Source organism: Rutidosis leptorrhynchoides, chromosome 2, assembly GCF_046630445.1.
Source record: "Rutidosis leptorrhynchoides isolate AG116_Rl617_1_P2 chromosome 2, CSIRO_AGI_Rlap_v1, whole genome shotgun sequence".
Classification (NCBI taxonomy): domain Eukaryota; kingdom Viridiplantae; phylum Streptophyta; class Magnoliopsida; order Asterales; family Asteraceae; genus Rutidosis; species Rutidosis leptorrhynchoides.
Window position 1 is genome coordinate 434,443,779 of NC_092334.1, and position 14,005 is coordinate 434,457,783.

At 33.7% G+C, this 14,005-nt stretch overlaps 1 non-coding gene across 1 annotated transcript; it reads right to left on the reverse strand.

Moving 5' to 3' along the window:
* Window positions 1–4,221: 4,221 nt before the first annotated feature.
* LOC139895392 (small nucleolar RNA R71) lies at window positions 4,222–4,328 on the reverse strand. The gene has a single exon (XR_011775846.1). It is a non-coding gene; the product is annotated as a small nucleolar RNA R71 (small nucleolar RNA).
* Window positions 4,329–14,005: the final 9,677 nt, after the last annotated feature.

Sequence of the window (14,005 nt, forward strand, 5' to 3'; positions counted from 1 at the left end):
TATTTCCTGAAGAACTCCCCGGTCTCCCTCCTCAATGACAGGTTGAGTTTCAGATTGATTTGACCCCCGGTGTTGCACCTATTGCAAAGGCACCATACCGCTTAGCTTCACCAGAGATGAAGGAATTATCTAACCAACTCCAAGAACTTTTGGAGAAAGGTTTCATTCATCCTAGCTCAGGTTTCATTCGTCCTAGCTCGTCTCCGTGGGGAGCACCTGTTCTATTTGTTAAGAAGAAAGACGGTACGTTGAGGATGTATATTGATTACCATGAACTCAACAAGTTAACCATCATGAATTGTTATCCCCTTCCGCGCATTGATGATCTGTTTGACCAACTGCAAGGATCAAGCATCTATTCGAAGATTGATCTTAGGTCCGGTTATCATCAGTTGAGAGTTGATAGTGCTCCAAATGAACATATATTTAGGCGTAATATCCTTCCAATATGTAAAGCTTTTAGTTGCAATTGTTCTATTTTTATGTAATAATCGTTTAAATAAATAAGTGCGAAGACAAAAGACAGAATCAACGATTTGAAGACGCAAATGACCAAAAAGCTCAAATATACAAGATACAATTCAAGTGGTTCAATTTATTGATGAATAACGTCTAAAAATAACAAAAGTACAAATTGCGAAACGTAAAGTACAAGATATCTAAGCATACGAAAAGGAGTTCGAAAATCCGGAACCGAGACATGAACCGAGCATCAACGCGCGAGTCAACGGAGCTAAAATTACAAGTCAACTATGCACAAGAATATAATATAATATATATATAATTATATAAATTATATATATATATTATATATATTTATTAATTATGTCGACAAGCAAATGGCCAAAAATTGTTGAGCTGGAATCAGGACCTCCGCGATCGAGGAGCTGTAAAGGGTAAAACCTCCACGATCGCGGAGCTGCAAAAATCAGATTTGGCCTATAAAAGGCACGAGCATTCTGCCGAGTTAGATACCTCTGATCTATCTATCTCTCTCAATTTATATATATATTTATATTATAATAATTTTAATTTAAGATTAATAATAAATTATGGTTTAGTTGGGTTATTGTAAGAAATGTTTTACGGGTTTTAAGTCGGAACTCTATCCGTGTAATGCTACACGATAAATAATCACTGTAAGCTATGTTCTTCCTTTTTAAATTAATGTATCGTAACTAAGTTATTATGATGCTTATTTGAGCCGAAGTAATCGTGATGTTAGACTAAATATTAAGATGGGGTTATTGGATTTTGTACCATAATTAAGGTTTGGACAAAAGACCGACACTTGTGAACATTAGACTATTGACTATTAATAGATAGGGGGTATTGTCTAATTGAATGATAACTCATTGGAATCTGTTGAACCTATCTTCAAATTAGTTAATCTAATAATTATTAAAATGATTATGTATGTCCTATTTAGTGATGTTTATACGACATCTTTTACGATCATTTAATTAATTATTCGGGTTGAGTAATTGAATATTCATTCTGATCAAGTGGGTAAATTAATATTCATATCTCATTAAAACAGGGGTGGATTACATACAAAGATAATTGGTGTAATTGTTAACAAAGTATTAAAACCTTGGATTACACGCAGTCGATAACCTAGTGTAATTATTAACAAAGTATTAAAAGCTTGTTACAGTTTGAATTCCTAATTAGTTGGAATATTTGACTTCGGGAATAAGGTTTATTTGACGAGCATTTTATAATTATGACCGATGGACTATTATGGACAAAAACCAAATAGGTATCAAATAATCCAGGACAAAGGACAATTAACCCAAGATAATAAATTAAAATCAAAACGTCAAACATCATGATTACGGAAGTTTAAATAAGCATAATTCTTTTATTGTATTTCTCATCGTACTTTTATTTCCTGTCATTTTATTATTCGCAATTTTATATATCGTCATTTAAATATTGTTATTTATTCTATGCATTTTAATTATCGTCATTTATCTTTACGCTTAATATTTAAAATCGACAAACCGGTCATTAAACGGTAAAACCCCCTTTTATAATATTACTACCTATATATAATTATATATATTTGTATAAATATAGTTGTTAAAAATATAGTACGTAATCACTAGCTCCCTGGAAAGAACTGGACTTATTAAAAACTACACTACTCTACGATTAGGTACACTGCCTATAGTGTTGTAGCAAGGTTTAGGTATATCCCATAAATAAATAAATAAAACTTGTGTAATTTTGTCGTATTTCGTAGTAAACAATAATAGTATTTCGTACACTACCTCGCACACACCAAGTTTTTAGCACCGCTATCGGGGAACTTCGTGAAAAACGCTATATTTTTATAAACTATATTTTTGTAAAAATATATTATTTCTTATTTCGTAAAAATACTTTGTTTTAGTAATATGTGTTAAAAAATTAAAAAGAAAATATATATATATATATATATATATATATATATATATATATATATATATATATATATATATATATATATATATATATATATATATATAAGATTGTCTTTAAAAAGTATTTTTATTTAGATTTTAAAATATAAATCTATTTTTATTAAATTATCTATCTTTTACATTGTAAAAAAAAAACGAACGATTTTGAGCCTACAACAACAACTGAACCTGCATACTCCACGATCGCGGAGCCAAACAGACAAAATACCACGCGATCGCGTAGGCCTGTCTGACAGGAAAGCTTAAACGTATTTAATGCGAAATTAGGGTTTAGTTTAATATTAATTAATTTAATTAGGGTTTATTAAATTAATATTTAGTTTTAGTTTTAGTTTTAATTTGTTTTATTAAGTTTTATTATTATTAGTATTTATATAGATTAATACTTTTATAAAAAAATAATATAAAAATAATATTTTTATAAAATTTTATTTTTATCATCTTTTATAATTTGTATCTTTTTATTATTTAGTACGTAGTCTTTATAATTATCGTTCGTAATATATAGTTTTAAGCTTAGTATTTTGCCGTAGTATTTCTAGATTTTTAGGCTTTGCCGTAAAATCCCTTAAGTGCTTTTCTCTAGATTAAGATTTAGGCGCTTTAGAATTTTACGACGCAGTTTATAAATTTTAGTGCCTTTTTAAGTAATTGTCGCTTTCCATTTAGAATTCCTTTATGCTTTAATACCTTTAGACGCAAGTTTTAATATTTAGTTTTTAGACTTTTAAGTTTCGACGCTCTACATTCGACTTTTTATTTTTCGACTTTTTATTTTTCGACGTTTTTCAACGCACTCTTCTTCTTTCTCATTTCTACGCTCTAGTTTTTAGGACATACATTTTTATTTCAAAATTTCGACGAAAAATTATTTTAAGCGGTTAAATTGATAGACATCCAAATTTTCTTGTTCGTAGTAATAGTTGGATTTGTTAGTGGCAAGTTGTGGGCTTCCGATTTAAAGGGTCCTGGCTACCTGCTGCATCTATTGGCTATTCGAAACGTGGGCAAAATCAGAAAAGTCTATTAATTTGATAACTTATATAACTTTTTATTTTTATAACTAATAGGATATTCAATGAATGCACCGAGCAAAATGTTCACCACCTTTCATACGTTCACCACCTGTAACTCGATCAAGACATCTAGCCAATATTATCGCCGTTGATTTTTCTTTAGAATCATCATCTAGTCGAACAAGTACTTCAACTCAAATTTTCGATAATCCTTTTTTTGAACCCGACTTCACAATTGAGAACCCGGAGGATATTCAAGGACAATTCCAAGATCCTGAACCACTAATTATTCCTCCTGAACCACAAACTATTAAATCAAAATCTTCTAGTGATTCGGATTCAACAAATTCAAATATGAAAGTAACGGAACCTCTAAGTATGGAAGATCGAATGAGAGCTACATGCACTGGCCAAGGTCACGCCATTATTAAACCAGACATCAATGCACCAGATTATGAAATCAAAGGACAAATCCTACACATGGTAACTAATCAATGCCAATATAGTTGTACGCCAAAAGAAGATCCAAACGAACATCTTCGAACATTAATAGGATATGTACTCTATTTAAAATCAGAGAAGTTGAGGATGAACAGATCTATCTCATGTTGTTTCCCTGGACTTTAAAGGGAGAAGCCAAAGATTGGTTAGAATCGTTACCCGAAGGGGCGATTGATACATGGGATGTCTTAGTTGAAAATTTTCTTAAAAGATTCTTTCCGGCATCTAAAGCCGTGAGACTTCAAGGAGAAATTGTTACGTTCGGGCAAAAGCCAAATGAAACATTATATGAGGCGTGGACAAGATTCAGAAAGTTGTTGAGAGGATGTCCTCAACACGGTTTAGACACTTATCAAATAGTATAAATATTCTACCAAGGTGTCGACATTGCTACACGAAAAGACATCGACACAACAGCTGGTGGTTCCATTATGAAGAAAACCGCAACCGAAGCTCACAAACTTATTGATAACACAGCCTCCCACTCACATGAGTGGCACCAGGAAAAAGATATTTTTCGTTCATCTAAAGCGGCTAGAGCCGATTCTAGCCATGACTTTGATTTCATTTCCGCAAAAATAGATGCTTTCGAGAGACGAATAGAAAAGATGACTAAAGATATTCATGCAATACGAATCAATTGTGAGCAATGCGGTGGACCACACTTAACGAAAGATTGTCACATTGAACAAACGATGGAACAACGAAAGAATGTTTCCTACATGAACCAAAGGCCGGGAAATAATTATCAAAATAATTATCAACCTCCAAGGCTAAACTTCAATCGAAATCAAAACATTCTTTACAATCCAAATGGATCCAACAATAACTCGTATAACCAACAAGGTCCGAATAACCAATCAACTCAAAACAACACTTTCAATCAACAAAGACCTGGCTTGTATAAACTACCACAACAAACCGAAGAGAAAAAGCCAAATCTAGAAGAAATGATGGCAAAGCTAATTGAATCTCAAACACAATTTATTACATCTCAAATTCAAACAAATGAGAGGTTTGATCAGTCATTAAGAACTCAACAAGCTTCCATTTTGAATCTAGAAAAACACGTGGGTACTCTTGCTAGCTTGATGAGTAAGATGGAACAAGGAAAGCTACCGAGTAATACTGAAGTAAATCCTCAGAATGAAAATGTTAATATGGTATCAACAAATTCTGAAAAACCAGCACCAGAAGATGGGAAGGTTTTAGATGTGAGTAACGATGAAGAAGTTAAACCACCACCACCACCCGAGTATGTAAAGCCAGTGGTGGCACCATACAGACCACCCATCCCGTTTCTAAGAAAAGGAGTTGAGTATGAGCAAGTAATAGGTAATAAAGTTTATGATACCTTTGGAAAGAAGAAGAAGAATAAGGAGGTACAAGAAACAAAAACCGTAAAAATAAACCCGGAGAAGACAGTTCCACCAAAACCTCCACCCAGGTTAGGTGATTCGGGTGAATTTATTGTTCCTTGTCTACTTAGTGATTGTGTCATGTATGATGCACTAGCAGATTTAGGTGCGAGTGTGAGTGTTATGCCTCTTTCATTATATAAGAGATTATGAGTAGGTGAGTTAAGTCCAACAGAGATGAGTGTTCGACTCTTTGATCAAACAATTAGGCACCCAGTTAGAATTGCTGACAACCTACCCGTTCAAGTGGGTAATTTAACCTTTTTAGTCGAATTTATTGTCATTGACATAGAAGAGGACTCAAACGTTCCTCTAATTTTAGGTCGACCATTCTTAGCGTCCACCGGGGCTTTATTTGATGTACGAAAGGGTAGAATGACACTTAGTGATGGTGACAAATCAGTCACCTTTGTTAGTCGAAAGGCTAAATCTCCACCAACCAAAACCGTTGAACCAACAAAAACGATTGGTACGAACCATGTTGTTTTACCAACTCCAACGGTAGTGCTTAACAATAATAAAACGCCTAAGTGTGGGGAAAATGAAGTAACACCTAATGATGACTTGATAACAAAGAACCCCGTTGTTGATACAAAATTAAATGACTCCGTTATTAACGGTTCAATGAAGAAACTTATTAAACGGATTCGTGATGCTAGAACCAAGGGGAACTTTAAGTTATGTAACCGGTTAGTATCCAATCTATAGGCTAAAGAAAAGGCGAAACTAGTTGAATTTGTGGATATTACACAGGAATCCGAACAATGGCTTAAAGCAAAAGTCACAGATATGCAAGTTGATTATGGTCCAAGAGAAATTGACGATGAAGTTAATCACAATTTCAAAACCACAGCTACCTAAGTGTGGGGAGATTCAAATGTTCTAAGAAATAATGCTGTCTAGAGTTATTTGTTCTGTTCTCGTGTAGTTCCGAGAATGGAATCCGATTGGTTTTTTCCACTAGCAGACACTAAAGGACTAGTTTTCTTCCCCCCATTCTTAATTTTTTTTTTGTTTTGTAGGTTTTATATCAAATTAATATTTTTTAAATTTAAGTTTTGTGTGAATTTAAAAACAAAAATTTGCTTTATTTCATTAAATTTAAAAAATGATTTCTAAAATTTGTCGTGAGTTAAAGACTAGATCATAGAATCGAAATTGCTTTACCCAAAGACGGGCGAAAAATTTTGTTATCATTATTTTTAATATTACTGATCTAAAGTATGCCAAAAAAATTAAAAAAACCCAAAAATCTTTGCTTTTAAAACAATCGCTTTAATGAAAAATTTTAAATTTTGTCGAGGGACGGACTAGGTAAACATACCGAAACTACCTAAAGTAAAAGGAAACAAAATTTTAAAAAATTATTCATTTGAATTGTTAAAGGTTTTATATATATATATATATATATATATATATATATATATATATATATATATATATATATATATATATATATATATATATATATATATATATATATATATATATATATGTTTGTAGTTTATCTTATGTAAAACAGGGTAAAACAGCGCACTTTCAAAGACTGACATTAAGTTCAGCAAAAGCTACTAATTTCGACGATAAGACGCAAAAGATATGTGAAATTACAACAAAAGGAATGAACGATGAGGGGAACCATCGTTCAGCAAAAGCTACTAATTTCGACGATAAGACGCAAAACATATGTGAAATTACAACAAAAGGAATGAACGATGAGGGGAACCATCTATCATTTGACGAGCTTAGTAATTACAAACTGGGTATTTTTAATCACTTTTCTACACTAATCACCCTCATGAATTTATAATTACAGTCTGATGTAACAACCCAAACCAATAACCAACCGATTACGAGAAACAAATTTTTTTTTTTTTATATTTCAGAAGAGTGCGCCACGCGCACCACCTCAGGGTGCGCGGTGCGCACAGGCCCATTTCAGTTCTGTCCTTTTTTGTCAATTTTCAAATAAAGATCTCCCACTTCCCGACATATTTAGACGAAACGCTTTTCACAACATGATATAATAGTTAAAACTCACACGATTCAATAATAAAATTAGTTTTATGAAACCGGGCCCACATATGCCGTAATACGAGTTTCGTACAAAAGTTTGAGTTTCGACCACACTAGTTTAAATTCCAAACGACACTATGAGCATGGTATTTGGGGGTTAAACTATCCAAATCTCGATCAAACTCCAAAAGCTATAACATCTAAAAGCGTCCCTACAAACCAAGCGGGATCTCTAATCCATACGAATGCCCTTACTATTGTCTCCACCGAAGCCTATAAAAAGATAAACAACGAGAGGGTAAGAAAAGCTTAGTGAGTGCAACAATTATACATACACATATATAACCCATCTATTTGCATTCGCACCCACCAAATACCTCATACAAGAATATAACTCAATTAGCATGCCGTCTTATTCATAATGCTAACAACTCGTACACTATCACAACATCACATTAGCATATGCTCAACACAATATATATATATATATATATATATATATATATATATATATATATATATATATATATATATATATATATATATATATATATAGCATGCTTGTATAACGTTCAACAACATAATATGGTTAACCATAACGCTATGGTGCTACCGGCACGTGGTTTACACCATACGCATTTGAGTCTCACTCTTTTATAGTGCTACCGGCACGTGGTTCACACTTTGGCGCTACCGGCACGTGGTTCACGCCGCATATTATAGTGCTACAGGCTCGTGGTTCACACTTGATGCTACCGGCTCGTGGTTCACATCTCATTTTATAGTGCTACCGGCTCGTGGTTCACACTTTATTTTATAGTGCTACCGGCTCGTGGTTCATACTTAATACTCGTCACATACATGCTATGGCACTTCCGGCTCGTGGTTCATACCATAACATTCACAAATAAATACGCCATATACACGTACGCATAATTATTCCACTCACCTTAACGATTCGGTGACGGTTTTATACTTCCGCAAGCTTCAAGGCAACGTACCTAATATAATAAGTACTCAATCAACACACGAACTAGTTGGACTTAATACCAACAATTTACTTATGTGCACTTAATGACTTAATTTCATTAAATGCCCCATTTACACCAAAACCGTCCATTTAAGGTCAAGACCATCATAAACCACTAAAAGCTAGTGATTAAGGTCCAACAACACTTACTAACGCACAATTAGGGTATTTCATACCCATCTTTCCCAACTAGGTCAATTATTACACACTTGACCATTTTAAAGCCAAAACACCCATTTCGGGTTCTCCACTAACCCAATAACACCCATTTACTTTAATAACTAGGTGTGCTAGTAATTAACTAACCAATTATGACTCATAAACCCATTTATCATTTTGAAACCCTAGGTTAGTCATTCTTGAGTCCTCATGACTCAATCTTACCCAAGAACACCCAAAGTCACCAAATATGGGTTTTATTTTCTTCATTTACCCAAACCCTAACCCTTACACAAAATCAAAGTAAAGAAATCAAAGTTAGAACATACCACTACAACCAAAATGTAGCTAGTGATTAGAGGAACAACTTTAACACACGCGCTTTGGCCCGAAATCAACTTCTTCCTCTTAGATTTGAGCTTTCTCACTCAAGAACTCTCCTCTCTCTCTAGAATTTAAGTGGAATGGATAAAGGTAGGTGATAGTGGAGTTATGACACTCCATTTACTGATCTGGTAGCCTTTAACTCGTCCTCAAGTGAATTTACCAAAAAGCCCTTCAAAATATCTCAATAAATGAAACAGAATCTGGCTACAGTAATGGGTGCCAGGCGTGCTCCCTTACATGTGCGCGGCGCGCACAGTGGTCTGAATGGGCTCTGGTCAAAGTTTAATGACACACAGCTTCCCACACTTCAAGTACCTTATTTACACTTATGTACAATAATGATTAGGGTCTTACAACTCTCCCCCACTTAGATTGGATCACGTCCTCGTGATCCGCACCTAATACTAGAAGTTGAGCACTTCTACCTTGAACATTTTCGTCTCCAATACGGGGTCACACATGTAGTAATCACCCATCCAGGTTCTCACTTTGTACACTAACGCATCATATTACAACGAGCAAGGGTAATCATCCCTCGAGATAAAACAACCGCAATCGCTCGCTCCTACACCTAGTATTTAACTCATACCATACATTCACAATAAATCCAAAGGTGTAATAATCCCCTGACGACCTCCGTCATCACGCCTTCCCACCATAGAATACTCGGGAGTCATCTCGACACTTTCCTAAAATCTCCCTTAAAGATCATTGGAAAACTCGCCATTTTGACTCGTATCACTAAATACCTTCACAATTCATTCCAAAGTTCAACTTGGGACTTTTTCAAAGACCACCAAAGTCTTTCTTTCCTTTATAAGCGACACCCGTTCGCTCATCACATCTACTAGTTAGGGACTTTTTCCGCATTCTCCGATACTTAACTCCCCCATTTAGGGTTTTAACCCCCTACTTTCACCGTCAAGATGATAACGCCCCGCGGAATTCCGACATTCCACAACGCCCATTACATTTTTCGGCGTTGGTCATACTCAATAGTCCTTCCAAGGACTCACTATAAGATATTCGAACCTCGATCTTTCAAATCAGTTAAGTGTTAATGCCCGCTAAACACCAAAATATACCACAGTTGTAACTTCGGGTTTCTCGCCTGTAGCCAAATCTAAAGTAATCATACCATCGGAGTCAAAAGTTACACTAGCAGGTATAAGGAGGCACATGACGTTATGTTATCCAACTCCAATTTCTAACGCCGAGTCTCCAAAGACTCGACCCTTACGGGGTCTACTCCCAGCATCACACGTCACCTGACTACACGTGGTCACACAAATCTAATGAACCTTACAGCTCAACGCCCATAACTTCCTAGCGACACCCGTTAGTCACTACCCACCTAGGCCGCATAGCTATCCTATTTATCTTTCAACTCAACACTAAGGAGGCGCTTGGAACACCAAGGCTTACACCTTTCTAACTTCGTCATAACCATTAACCCGATTACCTACATACATAAGAATAGTTAACCACCATGACTCTACCTGCACACGACCGTGGTTAACGGAAATGCCTCTCGAACGGCATACCGCGTACACCCCCAAAATCATAAAAGAAAAGAGTGGCCGTCAAGAGCGTACAACACTCACCACACAATCACAAAACCGCCATCGAAATCGAACTGCCAATTAACATGTGTATATACATCATACACTACAAATAAATTACATGTAGTGGCATACAAAATGTGCCACAAAATGCTTGGATAGTGCCACTAAAACACATTTTCGGAATGGGTGGCACACAAAAAAAAGTGCCACTACAAGCGCTACCACTAAAGACATTTAATGGCACTTTTTAATCGTGTCACACATTACACTTAAGACATTAGTGGCACTTTTTAGTTGTGCCACACATTAAACTTGAAGCTTTAGTGGAACTTATTGGTTGTGCCATTATATGTATTTGGACTTTAGTGGTAGTTTTTTATTATGCCACCTATAAAGTTGAGATTTTAGTGGCACTTTTTATCTTGTATCAAGAAAAATACACACTTAATACTTGTTATTTTTAGTAGCTTATTTTGATCTAAAAAAATGAGTATATATAAATCCATTCCATTATATAATTATAATATAACATATATAAGAAAATAGAAAACTAAGTGATTACGAGAACATAAACTACTATCATTGAGCTATAATTCACTATAACATTGTTGTTAAATATTCATATGCATCCAAATTAAACATACATTCGTGTGTGTTAATGTATAACATGATAAAGAAACTCATAAGTTACAAAAAGAAACTTTAACTACAAATGATAGTTGAATTTGCAATAAAACGATTCTTTCGCCTATAGCCCATGTTCGATCCATCTCATCTTATGTCTTTTGTAGAAATAAAGTTATCGATTCCTGTAAAATAAACCCAATATAAATTGTTCAATAAAGAAAGAATAAAATCAAGGATTAAATAACAATATTTAGAATTACAAATTAGATTATAGAAGATGTAAAAAATTACCATAGTCACACTTAGTTCAAGAAAATGATTGTTCATTCACCAAGATTGAGTAGCTTAAACTAAATAAGAATCTGAAATAAATTAAGGAAGATCGTTACATGAGGTAAGTTTGAAACAATGATCAATTGAAATATGCAAGAAGATGAACAATATTTGATCAATTCTGAGATTTTGAATAAGATAAATACCTTTTAAATTTTAATGAGGACTAGAAGAAATACGCACTTCGTCAATTTGTGTCGCTACCTAAAAAGAAAGATGATACATATTAGGCAATGTTAGAAAATGATACCAACTCTAAAAACTCTAATTGTAATTATCAATTTCAAGCGATGATGATAAGAGTAGATATATAGTTGCTTCATAGTGCGGTTATGAATCGGCGGAGAAATGAGTACCGATTAGGGATTGATATAATAATGAAAGGAATCAAGATATAATTGAGGAGTTGGAAGTGCTAATTAATAGGAATTTTGAAATTTTAGGAGATTTAAAAAGATTTAGGAAATTGAGAGGGACACCAAATAATTTTGAGCGCCATTTCTTCTTTGTTAATTTTTAATTTTTTTTTTTGCCATGGGGATAACACGAGATTTATAAAAACTAAACTATAAAATTATAAATTACTCCGTACTTGAATTAACAATTTCAACATACCACTCCTTACATTATGTGTAGATGATAAGGGATCAGTATAACTTACTCACTCCGTCACATATTCATTGTCTCCAAACAAAAAACTCACATTTAAAAAAATATTATAAAAGTATTGTATTTGCTGTTTACTATAATATTTTCTTTCTCTTTTAATTTATCCACATATATTAAAGGCATAATAAAACTTAATCTACTTATTTTTTTCGATTTATGAAAGTGGACAATTAATTTGAACATCCTAAAATGAAATAAATTAAACACGGACGCAATATATACTTTGAATTTCAAAAAAGAAGATTATTCACATTTTAAAATATAGACTTTACATTTGAATTAGTAAGTATTTCGAAATTGGCAAATGTGATTGCATAATTTTCTAAACATTTTTTTTATAATACATCAAAAGTCTTAACATGTGTTTAAAATAGTCATAAACATATATGTTACATATTTAAAGTATCATTACAAACATATTCATTACCTAAAATTACAACACGGTTCGTTAAAAATATATCAGGTACAAGGTGTGTTAAAGTTAATTATTCCAACACTAGATCTTTCAGTCCTAGCATACAATCAAGCTAACTTGCATAGGATATAATGCGAGGGATTAATACAAAAATAAGTGAATAAGGAACCCAATAGATATAATCAAATATCCCAAGCCCTACGTCAGTCCAATATAACTCATGAAATGATCATCATATAAGAGGTTTCTGACATTTGAATGACATATGTTGTTGAATGGTTAAGCATTAAGTGTTAAACAACTAAGGAATGAAAATACTCTCTTAACCAGTAAAACCTAAGTTTTACCCTCTTAACCATTAAACAACTAATGTCATATATAGAATTGCCACTAAAATTTGTGTACCTTAATGACGTATATTTTTTGTACCTCTAATATATATCTGTATCAATGACATAAATAATATTATGCTACTAAATATGTGTACATTAATAGCATATTTGAAATTGTGCCACTAAAATGAGTGTGCATTAATGACATTTAATATTTGTACCACTAATACACATGTGAAATAATGTCATATATGAACTTATGCCACTAAAATATGTGTGCATTAATGGCATATAATATTTAGGCCACGAAAATACATGTGCAATAATGGCATATAGGAAATTGTACCACTAATAGATACACACTTTAATGGCATTTGTAAAATTGTGCCATTAATGTATATGTATATAGTGGCACAATGTAAAAACTGCCACTAAAAGTTTTAAGTAATTAGTGGCACACATCAAAGTGTCATTATATGCTATAAATAATGGCACATACATGAAGTGTCATTAAATATGTATGCCACTAAATGTCATTTTGTTTGTAGTGATAGTATGTTATTATCGTCAAGCGTACTACCACACTCTGGTTACGGCCTAATTGGTTTTACCATATGTTCAACACAACAATTGGGACTACGCCCTACACGGTCTCATCACTATACGCTCGGTTAAGCTCTCGTGGCTACACCAAATCAAAACACAACACTCTCGATAAGACGATTACACGTCACGTACTCTCACATGGTGATATAACACCCGGTGCATACTAACCCAATAACACGCGCACACAAGCAATTAGTTGTTAAACTCACATATGAGCAACAATACACACACAATCTACAAAGCCTACTTGTCTCACTCGAACGAGTTTAACGACCCAAAACCACAACCGTCTTGTAAAAGAGAGATGAGGTTCACCCGTCTTGCATCTCATAACACACATATCACCAAACTTTGCTCCATCCTTGAGCATACGAAGGATTTTGGATTATCCTTTGCTACTTAACCGAAGTACTTACCTAACCGTACGAGTATTACTCTAGCAATCATCGAGTTGCTATCGCTT